At 35.7% G+C, this 19,417-nt stretch overlaps 1 protein-coding gene and 1 long non-coding RNA gene across 5 annotated transcripts in view; both read right to left on the bottom strand.

Annotated features, from left to right (window-relative positions):
* The window catches only part of LOC135750358 (alpha-1,6-mannosylglycoprotein 6-beta-N-acetylglucosaminyltransferase B), a 310,954-nt gene that overhangs the window by 257,688 nt on the left and 33,849 nt on the right, over positions 1 to 19,417 (bottom strand). The gene's annotated exons all lie outside the window — the stretch shown is intronic.
* LOC135750406 (uncharacterized) lies at positions 1,150 to 4,481 on the bottom strand. 3 transcript variants are annotated; one of them, XR_010532727.2, is made up of 5 exons: positions 4,303 to 4,481; positions 2,723 to 2,779; positions 2,520 to 2,581; positions 2,171 to 2,232; positions 1,150 to 2,011 (listed from the first exon to the last, which is right to left on the bottom strand). It is a non-coding gene; the product is annotated as an uncharacterized lncRNA (long non-coding RNA). The 3 variants fall into 3 exon arrangements; XR_012336479.1 differs by having other exon boundaries at positions 2,171 to 2,581; XR_012336478.1 differs by having other exon boundaries at positions 1,150 to 2,581.

Below are 19,417 nucleotides of genomic sequence, written 5' to 3'. Positions count from 1 at the left end.
GTTTTTAAAAATAACCATGTACGTGTAAACAGAGCCACAGCTTTCTATGCCATTTTGCACCTTGTTATCTTCATGTGTTCAATACTCATTCCCTGTGTCATTTCACTTTATTAATTATGACCCAACTTGTTTACTTAAATGTTCTGATTTCTTCTGATACTTATTTTCCCCGCTATATTTTAAATACACTTCACCTAATGTTAACACAATGCTTATTAAAGTAATGCAATAAAGCTTATAATTTACCCTTCGCAAAGCTCCGCTACTCTCCTATGAACGACAACCTTACAGTATCAGCCATGGCTCCCAGCATCAATTTGTACACTCTCTGGGGAAATAGTGACTAATTTCTGGGAAAATTACATGCTGATTTCAGACAGCAACAGACAGAAAGGTCTGCAATTAGCATTCGAGGCATATATTCAGGATGTGAGCATAACTTGAAATGAAAAAAAAGATTGAAGCTATTGCCTAAAAGTCAAAGAGCAAAGAAGGATAACAACATTAAAGAGCAACACTGTTTTTGTTAAGCTGGGTATATATCTCTTCGTTCACTATTCCAATCATTAATAAACAAAACAGCATGTATTTATAACGTCACATTCAGAAGGTCATCCTAACTAGCGTTAGTTAACTACAGTAACAGTAGTCTATAGAGTGCTTGTTTTAACATCATAACAAGTACTTAGCGCCTGCTCTTGTTTTGAGATGCAGTCCTGCAGTATGGCTATGAGGTAAAATTCCAGACTTCTTGTGTGAGTCAATTTTATTCCGTTATAAGTCTTTATTGTTGTAGTGTGACATCTGAGATCAAACAGCATGACATGGACTATTAGGACTACTTAAAATGACTTTGTGTACAGCTGGTTTAACTCTACGCTATTTTTTGTGAATAACGTCAGTGACACAAAATATCGATGTTATGATTGGTCTGGTGACCTGTCATTTAAAATCTTGCCAAGGGTCAATTGCAGTAGGCATTATTGTATTGAAACATACCGTATTCAGATTTTAGTTGCAATAAACGGGCATGTAAACATTTCAATCACATCTATTTGAACACTAACCAAAGTGTGTGTGTGTTGTTGTCACGCACCTTAAGCATAGATTTATAATAAGCATTTAAATAATTTTCAGCTAAACTACACTGTTAACGATTTCCCTGTATTTTTACAGTACGGTACTGGCAGCACGGTTGCCAGTAAGTTACTGTATTTTGGGTTTACAGTACTGTACTGTAATACCATTTTACAGTACACAAACTAGTACTGTATAGTTACAAAGCAGTACTGTACTGTAATTTTACAATATTTTATTACAGTAGTCTATTTTTACAGTAATTTACTGTAATGTCTATATTGACCCATAAATACTATTTATTACTTATTACAGTTAATACAATAATATTATATAAAATAGATAGAGATTTAGGTTTAAATCTATAGTTATTAATATGGTAAAAATGCTATCCTTGACATGACATAATGAATTAAAAGGCAATCCAAGCAATGTTTGTATCAAAATTTTATTTAAAAAAACATTTAATTGAAACAAAACATTTAAAACAAGATTTTAAACAATAATAAACATATAATCAAGTAACATAAAATAAAATCAACAAGTATAAACAAGTTTGGAGACCCCTGCTGTAACATATTTAACTCTGGCAAATAGAACACTGTTCCCTAGTTTGAAGTTTTCAGTTTAAAGTCCATCATCGACTAAAAGGTAACATTTCACTGTGGTAAAAAGAACACTGGCCCATAGTTTTAAATATTCTACTTGAATTTCATTTAACACTAAAAATAAATGCATTAAACTGTGGCAGACAGACCACAGTGGCCTTTACTTTGAAGTCGTCCATTCGAACTCAATCAGGGACTGCATGAAGCTGTTCACATGGGGGTTAATGGCCACAGCTTTTCTCTGCACCAAGTTCCTTGTCTTTTTGCTTGCTCCTTGTCTGGATGTGCACTTTTTCCCATCTTTGGAATTAATTCTATCCAGAAACCTGTTAGAAATATCATAAACATTAAGTCAACAAATATAAGATAGAAAAAGATTCTTTAAAAATTTAACTCAGCCTTGAATTTACCCCTATTCTGAAACCTTTTGCTCTTATTCTACTGTTCCACACCTAATTACATTAAAATACAGAAGATTCACTTACCTCGGAACAAACTCTTTCCTCAATGGACAGCATCCACATGGATCATGTCATGATTGAATGTCCTGAACAGAAAGTACAATTGTTACTGATTTGGACACAACTTTTTATTCTGAAAACAAAATCTTTTGTCAATAAAGTCCAGGGACACCTCTGCTAAATAAATACAATTATTAAATTAAATTTCTTATAACCAAAGTCTGAATATTTCTGTTTGTATATTTCTACATGGCAAACTAAGACAATTGTGTACATGTTGTGTATGGTCGTGTTACAGTGTTGTGTGTGGGAATTGTGAATGAGTGTATACATGGGTATTTAAAGAAACTGTAGTGGTAAAGTGCAAACTTACCGAACAATGTGCTTGGTGTGTGTCTGGTGTCACCCATTGTGCCTCCACATCTGCCTTAACTCCTGAAAAGTGCAATGACACTCATGTAAACTACAAATAAAAAGTGATCAGCACATTCCTGTGTACTTTTACATGTGACGTGAAAGTATTTAATATTGCAGTCGAAAAAATACATGACTTGTAACTGTACATCATGTACTTGCCTGGTGCCTTTAAAGATGATCCATCTTACCCAATCCAGCTTACAAGCAATGGTAAGACTGTAAAAAATACAAATGTTACAAAATCTGTTAGCCATAGAAATAAGTAGACATTGTGAAGGAAATGGTAAAAGAAAATTTAGTAACACTTTACTATAAGAGTTTATTCCTTAACATTTGGTAATGCCTTAGCTAATATGAACTAACAATGAACAATATATTTTACAACATTAATAATATTTGATAATGTTCATTGTGCAGAGACAAAGTGATTGATTTAAAAATGTATTAAGTGTTTAAATCTAATATCATGCTATGCTAACAAATAAAACATTACTGTAAGTGTTAAGTCAGTTGTAAAACAAATATATATATATATATATATATATATATATATATTAGTTGTTATATTATATATTATATATAAATATCTAAATAAGTCTTTTTTAAATTATTATTCTATAACATCTTGTCTACAGAAAATCTCTGAAAATGTCTCGTTTAGTGCAGAAAATAGCGATTTATAGTGACAAGGTAAAAAGACTGTCCCTTTAATGTTTTACCCGGACGGCTGCGGTGTAACACTATTTCACGCAAAGTTTTTTAACAAGTTAGTAGCTAGCTGCTCACTTTAAAGATAAACATGATCGCCTAAATCTGAGCAATCCTGGTGATGCCAGTTTTCTACACGATGTTATAATGGACTATTTTTACATCAAGAGATGAAGGATCAGATGACAGAGACGAGAAGACAAAGGTACGTAAATGCGGAGCCCATTCTCTTTTCGTGCATTGATTTGATGTGTTTTGGAAACTTATATATACAGCGTGTAATGCATCTGAAGTGGTGGAAACAATATGCCATAAAAATGTATTGGACAACTTACTGGGCGTGTAAAACGCTTAAGAGAAGATATTCTCTGCTTTTGCTGATATAAGTTACCGTAATATAATAACAACAACAATAAGCGCGGCAATCCCTTTCGTTCATCTGATATTAAGATGAGCCCAGGTCTGAATTATATTTGGTCGAAGTTAAAGGTTAATGGTTCGATGCATGTATCCAGTTAAATATGAGGTTTCTTGTTTTCACTTCTGTGGAGGAGTTCGGTACTACAGTATGCTGTGTACGGCGTGTCAAGTCCTATCTGTTTACAACCACGAGTCAGCCTTACCAAACAGTCGAACTTCATACTTTTCTCTGACGCTAACTGAACGGATGAAACGCCGTCAACGACCGTTATGCTGGGACCGCAAGACCGCGCTGGCGGGTTGTCTTTGTCCATTTCGTTAAAAATAGTTTCATTGTCACCACACTTTCAACACAATATAAACTCACCAAACCGTCATAATTTAGTTAAAACAACCCTATATTCATTTAAAAAGGTGTAAAGCGAGTTAAAGCAGCGGTAGACATCTGTGTGTAACGTTTACGTTAGCTTACTTTCTGAGGGAGATTGAAACTTTGTTGGCGACCGTTTTTCTCTCTCATTGCACGTTTAAAACAATATTGTGACAAACTATTGACAACATTCTTAAACTAAAAATTAAGTTTTCATGAAACAGAAATATTTCAAACTTACCGAACTGACAGAAATCAATCGTCCTCCTTCAGCTGCAGCCAAGAGTTGTGCTCTCCCTCTGTCTGTGTGATTTGACGTTGGCGCACTTTCACTGATTATTGCAAGTACACCTGGCACATTACAGCAATGGCTACAGCAAGGTTACATCAAGACCAAAATATACTGTAAAATTTTCCCGCTCAAACTAATTTACCCAGAATGCATTATGAACTGCAGTACTGTACTGTAATGTACACATACAGTATAGTACTGTGGATTTTTACAGTACAGTGCTGCTAAATCTACAGCGACATCTAACAGTGTAACTAACAGCGGTCTCTGCTTCATACCTTCATTCAGAGACATTGTGACTAATGTGACGACAACATGTACATCCGTTCCAGAGCCATTGTCATCATATTTCTGTTTTCATCATGCCGAATAACAAAATATGTCCATAGGAACGTGTGGGGCATAACATGTTAATATATAAAAACGGTGATGGGTAAGCCTATATTAATAATAACCAGGGTTTAAATTGGGTCGGGGCCGTCCGGGGCTAAGCCCTGGCACATAGGCTGAATGTACTGCTCTGCTCCATGCCAGTGTGCCCGCTAGGGCTGGGGCATGTGCACTAACTGGAAGCACATAACATGTTTTCATCCATTCCTATGGAAGGTAGCATCACAATATATAACTTAATGTATATATTTTAATAAAAAAATCTATTTTTGATTATACAAATCAATTAGAACTAAAGATTTTGTAGTCACTAGCTGGTGGTGACCTAAGATCAGCATAGAAAAATCTTGATTGCTAATTTACAAGACATGTTGCTAATAAGTACCTTTTCTTGTTAACCGAGTCTTTTTTGCCTAGAATTAGCCAAGAAGGTTGTATTATTCTTATAACTTCATTTTCTGAAAGAAAATTGAATTTTAATAAAATAATGTATTTTTGATTATACAAATCAATTAGAACTAAAGTAATTGTATTTACCAGCTGGTGGTGACCTAAGATCAGCATGGGAAATGTTGATTGCTAATTTAAAAGACATGTTGTACCTTTTCTTGTTAACCGAGTCTTTTTATGCCTAGAATTAGTCAAGAAGGTGTATTATTCTTATAACTTCCTTATCTGAAAGTTTTACCAATTGTGCATGATGACAGGTGCAGCCAATGCATAATTATAGGGTGTCAGACTTATATATTAGCAACACTTAATGCAAGTTAAAATGCTCTTTTGGGTCAAGCTCTGGCACAGCTTCAAAGGCCCAGAATGTCACTGCAAAACACCAGTGGCTTTTTGCTCTCATCAGTATTAAACATGTTAACCTTTGCAACCCCAACAGACACAGACCCCCCCCCCACATACACACACATAACAAATCCCAATTTAACCCCTGATAATAACCACAATTTTGAGCAAATGATAAGAACAATAAAAAATAGTGAAGAGTTTTGATGAAGTCATCTTACTGCAATTAAGTCCTTACTCTGATTATTGGAAATCAAGTTAACATAGTCAGTGAATTATTGTTGCTTGTAAAATATATGTACTGACTTGGTTTTCCATTCAGAAATATACCAATGACCAATGTTTCCAATGACACGATGGGTGAATAAACAATGACCATGTTTTATTTGGGGGGTCTGAAGTTATAATGCATTCTGATGTATTAACACTGTTAAAGAGTTGGATTCATGCTGAATATAGGCAAAGTGTCAAAAAGCAGTTGGACTCATGATGGGAGTATTTCTGTGCCGAATGCACTTCACCAGGGTTCCTACAAGGTTTGAAAGTTTTTTTCAAACATAAAAAAGATTTGTTTGTAACAATCTTGGTTTATTTTTTATGGGCAATTTCAGTGCAGGAAGTACAGTGGAAGTCCTTATATGGGCACTTTAACTGGAAAAGCGCACGTACAAACAAACCAAAAGCTAACATTAAATCAACATAACCAGAACAGTGTATTGTTGTTTGTGAGGGAAATTTAAGCTTGTTCAGCTTCCCAATAAACCAAGCCTTAGGAAAACAAAGGATATAGTTTGTTTTTATTCGGGGAAGCAGCGGAGTTGTGCATATGTGTTTGCTTAACAGTGGATTTCGTTGAAATGGGGCAGTCCCAACTGGTACTTGAGTCACAGATGGTAAGTAAAACTGCACCAAATGTTTTTTTTTCTGTTGGCAATGGGTGCGTAAGTGCATATAATGCAAACAACACGACCATGTGGTAAATCATAAGTTATCCAGAGATAGTGGGATAATGTTTGTGCACTGTAAGAAAATATTTGCTGCCTTAAAGTTTACTCAACTCAGATTTACAAGAGATAATAGGAATGATAATCAGTTAGATTTATTTTCTGCAGCACTAAAAGCGCTTTACATTTGAAAGGTGGATTCTTCTCAAGCACCACCAATGTGCAGCATCCACCTAAATGATGCGATGGCAGCCATATTGCGCCAGAACACCCACAACACACCAGCTTATTAGTGGAGAGGAGACAGAGAAATATTGCCAATTAGTATATATGGGGATGATTAGTAGGCAAATGGGATAGTTTGGCCAGGATACACCACTACTCTTTTTTAAAAGACAACCTTGGATTTTTAATGACCACAGACAGTCAGGACCTCGGTTTAATATCTCATTTGAAGGACGGTGCTTTTTTACAGTGTAGTGTCCCCATCACTATACTGGGGTGTTAGGACCCAAACAGACCACAGGGTGAGCACCCCCTTCTGGTCTTACTAACACCTCTACCAGGAGTAACCTAGTTTTCCAAGGAGGTCTCCCATTTGTACTGACCAGGCTTAGCCCTACTTAGCTTCAGTGGCATCGGGCTACAGGGTGATATGGCTGCTGGCTAACAGTTATAAAATATAGTTGAAATAAGTCATAAAGGTATAACAACTCATCTCTAGTCAAGATTAACACTAGTAGGTTTAAATAAGGCAGCAAACATTTTTTAACAGTGTGTGTGTTGCTTACTCGTGACTCGCTCCACCCGCGGTACGCCTCCAGAAGCTCTGCTTTATTCTGAAAGAATTGGTACAGCTGATCTGTCTTTTATAAATCTGATAAAACTAAAGACTCTTTAGATAAATGAAGGATGTAATGCTACTCTATACACACTCAAGATTAACCCCCTGGGGTTCGACCATTTTTGGGACACTGGCAGAGGTTTTGACATGCTCTTACATTTGGTCTTTTTTTCCATTGCTTTAAACATTAGTGGCTAATATCACATAACACTATATTCAGCACAAACTGTGCTAAAAAAAATTAGAGTAACACGTATGTACATGTTTGTATTTTTAAGTGAATGATGTTTATGGGTGGTTAGTACAAAACAAATTAAAAGTTGCTGAAATAAGGCCAAGGAACACATACTAAACATGTTTTCACAAAAAAAGTACTGGATCTTGTAGAGTTGGGAATTTGCTACAAAAAGATGTAAAACCATTTTACCCACTCATTCACATGAAACAATATATTGATTTAACTTTTGTAAAACACTTTTTGTTGTGTAAAGCAATATGCGCACCCTGTTTATTTTCTTTATTTGAGAAAAACAAGAATTGAACAAAAAAAGATTTGTTGTTATTGTAAATGTACACAAATAAAAGTAGACCCTTTATAGTTATAAAAGTGTGTCTTATTAATGACTGGGTATTTTAAGTTGATTCTGCTTTGATGGGGAGAAAACATGTCAAAATGCGCCACCGCGTTTTCGGACCCCAGAGAGTTAACATGAGATAAGCAGAGACAGAGTGTGTTATGTGAGCTTTAACGCTGAGTGTTTAAATAGGAATGTAAATACTGCAGTGCTGGTGTTCAGTCACCCAGAAAATCCTCTAAAACCGTCAACCCTCAACAGTCTGGAGCCAATCTGGTGGTCAGCTAAGAGCAGTTTATTTAAGGGTATTATGAATGCATCAAAGCACATTTCTAAAATGTACTAGTAGAGTGCACCATCTGGGTACTGTTGGTATACCGTTAGTATACAAATGTTTTAGGATGGACTGTATGCAAATTGCAATGCATGTGCTGTATGTATACTGTAGTTAGTGCTATTGTTTCATCATGTCACATTCCATTTTTGTTTCAATCCTAATTGCATTGATACCAAAGTATAGCTGCCAAAAAATGTGAATTGAATAATTGGACAGTGTACATTGGGTTATTTTCAATCCAGCGTTGGATCAAAAAGGGACAATCCAAGCAGTTGGGTTAAACTACCAATAATGGGTTAAAACAACCCAGAATTTTGGCTGTGTTTGTCCATTTTAGCCCAACGCTTTGTTGAAAATTACCCAGCCTTTTTTGCAGTGTAGCATTACACAAAATGAGTTGACCACCAATAAATATATACATAGGCCTGCATAAATAGTATGTTTATATGTGTTACTTATATTTTGCATAACTTAAACATATTTAACCGACATTTGGTTAAGAATAACCTAGAATTTTAAAAAACAGTGCAATTCATGTAAGTTTTATCAAATACAGAATCAGGGCAGGCAAGCAATAAAGTAGCTGATAGCATTAAGGTTGACTCCAAAATTCTCCCTTTGTGTTTCTTAATCAAACTTATTAAGCAGGCAAACTAGTGATAGCGATCAAGATAGCGAAACCAAGGGCTCAGTATCAGTCATTAGCATTCATGAGAAAGTCGTCTCCATTTAAAGAACTACAGATATAAACCCTACAGCATTTGCTTAGTTACAAAAATAGATGGTGGTGGGGGGGGTTCATCTATTGAGAAGTCCCATTTGTTGTACAGATAGAAGTGTTCTGCATGTTTTCGCAGAAACCAAGATATAAAATTCAGCTAATGTTTGTGTGTGTGTCCCATCAGAGAAAACCGCAAAGCTGATATCCAGAATACTGGTGTTTCAACAAGGTTTCTTAAAGTCAAGCAGTATTACCAGCCACCTTTCCCCTTACAGTAGTTGAGTTTCTAGCTACATTTTGCTGGTGAATAGCATGATAAATCTTGCCCCCTAGCTAGACCAACGTCAAACAAAATGTTTTTTTTTTCAGCAGAGAATGTTTTCTTCTTACTAGAAATTTCTTCAAGTTTTATTGAATAAGACGGAGCAGTCTGCAGAAAAGTCACACCCTTCAAAATCCATCATATCTAACTTAGCTCAGTTCACCACTGCATTGTCAGAAAAAAATCGTCCCAAGCTGTAACTGGGGCAGTACCCTTTAAAAAAAGTCATTGAATGTAACGTTTAGGTACTGTCCAGACATTGTAAGTTTACATTTAGTATCAATATGTACCTCTCAGGTACTAATACAAAGTCAGATGTACTTTTGAAAGGGTACTGCCTCACAGCAAGGGACAATTTTTTTCTGACAGTGTGTCAAAACCCTACTGAGATATAAAAAGGTGGACATACCACATGCAAAAACATCAACATTAAATATTACTACTACTAAGCTAAAGTTGCTACATTAAAAATAGTAAAATGTATAGTAAAAAGAGCTAAAGTAAAAACGGCTATAGACACTTTAAAAACGAATTGGGGAAAATTGGACCGTTTACGGCGGCAGCCATAAAAAGTGTCCCACACTGACTGCAGCTTAAACCATAGAGAAAGTAAAATATCTTGACATGCAATGAACACAAAATAATGATACAATTAAAAACAAGATTATTCAGCATTACTCCACTAATGGAGCAGTCGTCCTCCATTGCGCTGCTAAGAAGGGCAATGTCATGGATGGTGTACACCTGAGCTGATGTGATTTGCTATTGTTGCTATTTCAAATAAGGAATGACACAACTATACACAGGAATGACTGATCCATCATATTTCCACATATGAATGAGGCCTGAAACGGATCTGAGAATATCGAAATGTATGCACTTTTTCATGCTTACACATTCGTAAGTCATATCTAGGGATGCACCGATAGGATTTTTTTGGGCCGATACCGATACCGATTTAAACAGACAACTTCTGGCCGATACCGATGCCGATACCGATATTAAACACTTGTAGCCTATACAATATTATACAGTTTGTCTATTAGCTAGTTTATTTCTGCATCAAATTATTTTTACTGAACATGGATTGTATCTAATTAACATTCAACTGACCAACATAATAAGAGGCACAAATTAAGCTAAAACAAATATAATAAGACAACATGACAACCTTCAAAGGTGGTTTTTGCTATTCAGCATTTATTTTATTAACAACATTAACTCATTTTTTTTACATATATATTTGATTTCTTTAATAAACATAAATAATGCCAGTGCTATTGCTTTAAACAGAGTATAAATATTGCTACTTCAAAAAAGTTGGACTTCTTGTCCCACTAAAGTGCAGTCTGTTTCTTTTATTGTCCAAGACATTTGAGCCAGCTCAACAAAGGTTTTCTGTCGGTGCTTAAGTATAGTGCACACTAGGGCTGGACCAGAATGTTTGAATATTCGTTCCGTTGGTTGACATTCAATTTTCAGTTTTGAGATTCGAATATATATAAATATTTTACAGCGTTAATGCAGAGCTTTTGCCAAGCAGGAAGTGCGCTTCACGCTCCCGCTCTATAGGTGGCGCAGAAAGACCAACATCCATAGCAAACAGCCATCAAACGCCACCAGTAGAAGAGATCGCCTCGAACGGAAAGCGCGCTTCCTGCTTTGGCATTCACGCTAATAGTGTTGTAAATAAGGTTCAGTTTCTTGCAAAAACTGATTGATTTCCTTCACAAGACATCAATATGTCACACGGAGTTATGGGGGATTACTTTTGTATTAGATATACATGTTTAAAGTGGCGGATCGGTTGACTTGCATGACGGAGCACTGGGGTTTCTGCAAAATATCTTCTATATTGTTCTACTGATGAAAAACGTATTGGATGGTGTAAGTGTTAGTAAATAAACTTGATTTTGAAAGTATGCTACCGTTTTATTAAAGTTTGTTGAACTTCATTCATTCGCTCATTTATTTACGTTGTTTTATTTAAATGGCCTATTACGTTATCAGTAATTACTATGCTTCTAATTTCTGATACGGGAGTGTTTGTTTGTTAGAAAAATGTTAGGCTAACGTTACCTTATTAAAAGTATTGCTTGTGTTTTGTTTCACTAATGCTGTTCTCGCAGCACGCGTGACAGGCACGCCGCTACATACGCACACAGATTCCTGCCTTTATTAAAGAGAAAAATATGTTCAGCCCCTCCTTCCGAAGCTTTGAATATTTGATTTGATTTCTACTAGAGCTTTGAAGCTCAAAGAATTGTATTCGGAACAGCCCTAGTGCACACCCAAACATTAAATCATTTTAATTGAACAACAGACATGCAATTCATTGACTTTATGCGGTTAATTAATAAACAATCGGTATCGGCCTTTCTCGTGCTATTGCCGATATGCCGATGGTTTCAAATTCATCAAAAATCGGCCGATAAATATCGGCGGCCGATGCATCGGTGCATCACTAGTCATATCCAGTGTTGGTCAAGTTACTTGGAAATAGTAATTAGTTACTGATTACTGATTACTTCTGCAAGAAATTAATCCAGTTACTTTACTGATTACTTATTTTCAAAAGTAATAAGTTACTTTACTAAGTTACTTTTCAAAAACATGATGCACGACCTGAATATTCTATAAAGCAATAGACCTTTCAGCCTATTTTCTGGGAGGGATGACGTCAGTTTTTTAACGCTGCTAACAATATCTATATAACCTACTGTCTACAAACATTAATAATATTAACATTATACATCGTTTAACCCTCTGGGGTCCTAACATTTTGAAACACTGGCAGAGGTTGTGACATGTTCTTACATTTTTTTTCAGTTGCTTTAAAACATAATAATGGCAAGTGTCTCATAACACTGCGTTCAGCACAATCTGGGCCACAATATTATGTGAGCTACATGTATGTACATGTTTGAGAGAAAAATGTTTATGCGTGGTTTTTTAAAAAGCAAAATTTTTAAGTCACTGATATAAGTCCACAAATCCCATACTACACATGTTTTAACAATACTTTCCTAAACAGAATCTAGTAGTCTAGAGTTTTTTTCTTTAAAATGATGTGAAAATCATCCTGCCTACTCATTCACATAAAACAATATATTGATTTAGAAATTGTAAGACACTGTTTAGGGGGCCCTATGCGAGTATGCGAGAATGATTGATTGACAGCTAGCAAACAAAAGGCTTGCATAATGAGCTGCATAATGAGGCAGGAACTACAGTAAAGAATGTGAGGACAAATAAATGTATACATGTTTGTTTGAGGTTTATTAAGAAGTTAACAATATAATCAAAATAGAAATGAAGGTCAGTAGGACATTTTCAGTTTATTTGGAAACAAACCCTATTCTCTACGGGTTTAGCATCAGTGTATGCTCTCTGTTTTGAGATACAGATGCTGTAGCATCATAAATGTAGTATTTTGTGACAGAAGTCCAGATGACAAGATGCAAAATATAAACAGGACTTCTTACCTTTGTGTTGATATAACGATAGAGATAAAAGTTTTTTTCCCATGCAATGTGTACAGCGGACGCTGATGTTTTTGACACCTGAGGTAAACTCAAAGTAATTTTGGTACTTCCAAGCATTAAACGCTGCATGGTCTTGTTCTCATCCGTGCTCCATGTTGTTCATGTTTAACACTACACTGACTGACTGATATCCGATCTGTGCCACATGAGAGAAAAAAATTGAGTCACTTCACACATGTAGTTTAAATGTGGCCTTATAGATAAATAGGGTGCTTACTGAGACACATGACAGGTCTTGCTTTTAAGGGTTAAGTTCTTGTTTCTTTTTTGCTAAAATATTGAACACACACAAAAATCAATTAAGTGGAAGCTGCCACTGCTGGCGAGTGCTTAAACACTTAATTTAACTACTGTGTCATTATGGCATAAATAAGTCAAGTGAACAGCTGCATTTACGTTAAGTAATCTAAATCAGTAAAAGTATCACAATGTATGTCTAATACAGGAACAGCAAATTAGCATGTCAAGAAAATGATTCAAAAATTAAATAAATATGCCGCGAGTTTAACCCCCCCCCCCCATGGTAGACCCAAAGTTACGCCCTTGCATCTTGGCCTGTTATGATAGCTACTTTTTATAAATTGGTTAATTGCGATATTATTGTCTTTTTAAGACAATTTTATATCACTATTAATTTAATTTTATAAAATAAAATAGCATAATAATGCAAATACATTCTTTCAAAGAACACAACTTTTATTTTTTTTTAAGAATATTAGAACATTGAAATTGGATCATAACAAAAAAATCTAAATAATTAAAACATGAATAAATATTATAAAAGGTATAGTATCACTCATTGGTTGAGCTGCATTTCAATTTTAAACAGCTAATAGACATTGTTCAGTGTAAATCCCAGCTTCACAGGGTTAATTGCTTTAAGACGAGTGTTACTCTCATTGCATCTGTGAGTATGTGCCATTACGCGCAGTCACGTTTGTAATAGCTACACCTTAGATCTAAACAATAGATAATATGGTTATGTTTCAGATGACTTTTTATTTGTATTGCTCTTTTCACCGTCTGTTTTTGAACAAAGTAGACTTGCCAGCTCGTTTACATTCATTTCCTCTCCTCACATCTCATTCAAGTCAGAGATGTGGGTTGTAGCTTTGAAACCAATTCCAGTCAGATTTATTCTTTCAAACTGTTTATAAATTTATATAAAAAAACACACAAAATTACAGCTTGAGTAAATGCTGTTTTCTTCACCTGTCACTGTTTGCTATGTGTGTGTGCACCCATACCCACATGTGGACCCGGAGCTGTGCGTGCCACTTTTCTGAGACAGGCAGCAGACATAAATGACATAGGCAATCACGATCGGTTTAAAGCTAATGACCTTCATTTTTATGCAAACAAACAAACATGCAAACACTATGGCAATAAATTGCCAAAAATAAAGTAATAAAGTAATTATCGCGACACGTCTAGAGACATCCAAACTGTGTAGTGGGCTGGCAGTAAGCACTGATACTCTTTTTGCTAATGATAAAATGCTCCTGTATGGCTCACTGGTAGAGCATTGCGTTAACAGCACAAAAGGTCATGGGTTTGAACCCAGAGAACAGACATACTGATAAAATAATGCATTCCTTGTAATGGTGTTTATCGCTTTGAATAAGTGTCTGCCAAATGTAAAAAGTCTTCCTTTATTTTAAAGGTGGTGTGTGTAAATTTTAGCTGCATTGTGAATTGCAACCAAAAAGTCACCACTAAATTTCGAAACGCATATGGTACATGCCACAGGACCAACATGTTATCATTCTGTAGAGCGGTTTGTCCATTTAGGGCTACTGTAGAAACATGCCAGCGACCTTCATGCAAGGGGACCAGCTCATTCTGAGGTATTAATAACAACATAGTTTATTATGTAAGGTCTTTATACACCACTGATAATATAGTTATGTATATAATATTGCTTTTACATCAAGAGATCCTTCTAAAAGTTGCACCTTTAAAACCACAATCTATAAATCTATATAGTTAAAAACAAATAAAAATAAGCTATTGTGCAAGTAAAGCACTCAAAACTGTCTCTTTACATATACAAACAGATTTAGGTTGGTAGGCTTAAAACAAACACCATATTTGAAAGTTTTTTTCACTAGACTAAAATAAGATCTGGAACATGAACCAAAATAAACCAACATCTCAAAACTTCATGAAAAATGTGTCCTTAGTAACTACATATTTTTGCTAGTTAAGGCTAAAGAAGACCATGTCTCTGTGTAAACTGATTATTTTGTAGAAATCTGTTTAGTATGAAACAATTTCATGAGTGTAAGTCAGAGTTTTTTTTTATGTCAAATAAATCTTTGGTGTCCCCAAAGTGCGTATATAAAGTTTTAGCTCAAAGTACCATATAGATAATTTATTATAGCATGTTAATTGCCACTATGTAGCTGTGCGCAAATTGGGTGTTTCCTTTAAATGCAAATGAGCTGATCTCTGCACTAAATGGCAGAGTCGTGGTTGGATAGTGCAGATTAAGGGGCGGTATTGTTATTATAAGATCCCCTTCTGACATCACAAGTGGAGCCAGCAATTTTTTTAACATCCTTGCAGAGAATGGTTTACCAAAACTAAGTTACTGGGTTGGTCTTTTTCACATTTTCTAAGTTGATGGAAGCACTGAAGACCCAATTATAGCACTTAAACATGGAAAAAGTCAGATTTTCATGATATGTCCCCTTTAACATGTCACGTTTTGTTTAAAAACTCTTGAAATAAATTATTATGAGAAGTGTCTTTTGTCCCAGACCAGAGATGAGGAATAATCACCTTCATTTTAAATGTAACAGGTGAGAGTAGTAAGCTGCTTCATAAGCTGAAATTGTTCGGTATTAAAGGAATATTCCATTTTCTTAATAGAAAAATCCAGATAATTTACTCACCACCATGTCATCCAAAATGTTGATGTTTTTCTTTGATCAGTCGAGAAGAAATTATGTCTTTTGAGGAAAACATTGCAGGATTTTTCTAATTTTAATGGACTTTAATGGACACCACCACTTAACACTTAACTCAACACTTAACAGTTTTTTCAAAGGACTCTAAACGATCCCAAACGAGGCATAAGGGTCTTATCTAGCGAAACGATTGTCATTTTTCACAATAAAAATAACAAATATCCACTTTTAAAGCACAACTTCTCGTTTATATCCGGTCGTATATACGTCAATACGTCATCACGTCAAGAGGTCACAGAGGACGAACGCGAAACTCCGCCCCAGTGTTTACAAATGTGGTGAAAGAGGACCGTTCCTACGTTGTTGTATGTCAACTGATACTAATTAATGTCTTTGTGTCAGTTTATTGTTTAAAATGGTCCGCAAATGTGCGTTTTATATATGTAACACGTGACCTCCCTACGTCACTACGCATTTACGTTAGGTCACGCTGGACCGGACCTAAATGAAAAGTTGTGCTTTAAAAGTGTATATTTGTTATTTTTCTTGTCAAAAATGACAATCGTTTCGCTAGATAAGACCCTTATGTCTCGTTTGGGATTGTTTATAGTCCTTTGAAACTCCGTTGAAAAAAACTGTTAAGTGTTGAATCAAGTATTAATTGTTGGTGTCTATTAAAGTCCATTAAAATGAGAAAAATCCTGCAATGTTTTCCTCAAAAAACATAATTTCATCTCGACTGAACAAAGAAAGACATCAACATTTTGGATGACATTGTGGTGAGTAAGTTATCTGGATTTTTCTTTTAAGAAAATGGAATATTCCTTTAATGTATAAAAATAATGTGAGGTACAGTTAAAAAGCTTGAAACTAAAACAGGAAGTGTCAATGGTTATTTTTAATAAGTAAATGTGAGAGCCCATAACTTTTTACTTTTATTTAAGTAAAAAAGTATAATCAGTACTTTAACTTTTACCAGAGTATTTTTAAACATGATTATCTGTACTTCTACTTGAGTAAAGGTTTTGTGTACTTTTTCCATATCTGGCAAAAGATAGGCAAAAGTTACAGATTGCAACTTTAAGTACCCTTCTCAGTGTCACCAATCTTCCAAACAAGACCACTCTTTCAAAAAAGACCACACCTTTATAAAAACCTTACTAAACAATTAACACTGATGTCTTCTTAGGGAATTTTAACTTTAGGCTAGCAGTTTCGTCTAACTTATAGGCAACAAATAGTAGGGGAGTGCGGGGCATAACATAACGCTTTATGGTTTTGGCTCAATCATTAAAAAAATATTTGAGTTTGATTAATTATATTTTTACACAAGCAACACACACATCTCCAACACATCCTCATCCCATGGCGTCAATATTTGACGCCACTTGACCATGCGTCAATATGTTACGCGGAGGGTATACCCTTCGCGTCATTTTTTGACGAACTGGGGACTTCAATACTATTAGGTACGCGAAATTAAACAGTTGTCGCCTGACATTGGGGTTAGGGATAGGTTTGGGTAGGGATGTCATTATGTAAATCTAACCCTAAACCGACGCGAAAATGGTAAGAAAATGGTACGAAAATAGGAAAGAGAATGCAACGGACTCAATAGTATTGAAGTCCCCAGTTCGTCAAAAAATGACGCGAAGGGTATACCCTCCGCGTAACATATTGACGCATGGTCAAGTGGCGTCAAATATTGACGCCATGAGGTGAGGATGGGCTGACATCTCTGCTACAAATGAACATTTTAAGTTTGTTTCTATTACTTACCATTCTTGGACAGTTACACCAAACGTGACAGAAGTGCAACGTTACAACTTACCCCATACTGTAGGTGGGGGGCAATTGTAACAGGCAGGGGGTTAGTTGTAACACTTGCTAAAATTAAGTTTGCAGGCAAATATTTCAATACTATTTTGTCTATATACTTGAAGTGGATAATGTTTATATATCTGTCTATAATAGACAGCTATCCACACTGTATTCATTCATACAGCCCTTTTCTAACAATAGTTCAGTTATAAATGGATACAAATGTCTAATACAAATGTGAGAAAAAGCAGCACAATTTTGACAAAACATTTTTTTATATGTGACCCAGTCTGTAATAACCATACTACAGTTTCAAAATCAAATTCTGAGATAATGAGCATCAAAGTCTGATTTTAGCCATTCATTTCATTATGATTTCAATCTTTGACGTGACCTTATTCAATCAATATTAAAGATATGAACAAAAATAAATTTGACACACGATTTTTGATAAGACAGGCACATTTATTTTGTTGGCAGCCAGCAATCATTCGTGTGTAGCCTATTTAAAACAACTGCAAGAATTACGCTTACGTTAGTGGTTTTCATGTCATAAGTGCTGAGGGGTTAGTTGTAACACAGCGTTACAATTAACCCCGCTGGGTCAAAATATTTTCAAGCCCACCAAAAAAGTTGCTAGGAGCTGCAGACATATTTCAAAACAATGCTATGTTTTAGTCAACAAGACACTCATTAATATGACATAGCATTAGATTTGGTATCTTACACACCCAACTTAAAAAACCCATATTATGAAATTTTACTTACATGCCACCAAAACACTCTTTTATAGATAACTCTCTGGAAAAACATTATTTTTGCGTTAGTTTTTTGGCCCGCGCATCCCTACACACATTTGACTGTGCAATGCCACAATCCACCAATCAGAAGCAATCATTCCAGACAGCACTGTATTCATTTGTCATGCTTTTAAACCACTTTCTGGATGTGGGAAAATATTCCCATTTGCATTATCCACAATTATTTTTTATGTGGCCCACTTGTTGTTGAAGCTGAACCGTCCTGCACTGGACCTTAAGTGTTATGTTTGATCATTGTGCTGTTTTGAGGTTGGCTTAAGCACTGATACCTTTTTAAAGCTGAGGCTGGGTGCATGTTGTGAACAGTATCTGCTTCTGTCAAGCTAATCCTACTAACACATGCTGCCTCAGCCTCCTCGTCTATTTATTAGCTTGCTGAAAATCCCACATTTGTTAAACGGTGGGCTCGTGCTTGGGCTGATAGAGTGATTCATGACTCCCACACGTGGCTGTATTCTGCTGACTGGAGTCGGATGTAAGACTAAAATGCTTGTGTGTGCATGGATGCGGTCATTGAGGCCACGATAATGTATGTATTAAGTGTGGGTTAAATGCTTTAGGTAATACAGTAATACTGTCTTCATAGCATAAATACAGTATTACACTATGACATAAACCTAAACAGTCACACAGCACAGTGGTTCAGTAAAGTGGCACTGTTGCCTCATAGCAAGAACAGCTTGACCTTTCTTTGTGAAGCGCTATCCGGAAAAATGGTCACAAAATGGTCTCAAGCTGTCACTGGGGCAGTACCCTTTATAAAGGTCTAAACATTTGGTACCTCTGGGGTACTATCATAAGCTCTAGTATTAAAGGTGGTACTTTTGGAAAGGGTACTGCACCATGGACCATGAAAAATTGGGTGGAAATTGAGCCAAAACTCTTAGGTCAGCCTAAGACATGAAGCTTGAGGAATACACAGGACCATGATTCAGCCATGATACAGCAACTGGTCTACAAACCCCAGTCCATATAGCAAATTGGCATCAAAGTGTATTCCTGGCAAAGGACCATGTTTCAGTATTTTAGTATATGGA

The sequence above is a fragment of the Paramisgurnus dabryanus genome, chromosome 3 (assembly GCF_030506205.2).
Source record: "Paramisgurnus dabryanus chromosome 3, PD_genome_1.1, whole genome shotgun sequence".
Classification (NCBI taxonomy): Eukaryota; Metazoa; Chordata; class Actinopteri; order Cypriniformes; family Cobitidae; genus Paramisgurnus; species Paramisgurnus dabryanus.
This window is presented reverse-complemented; position numbering and strand designations above follow the sequence as displayed.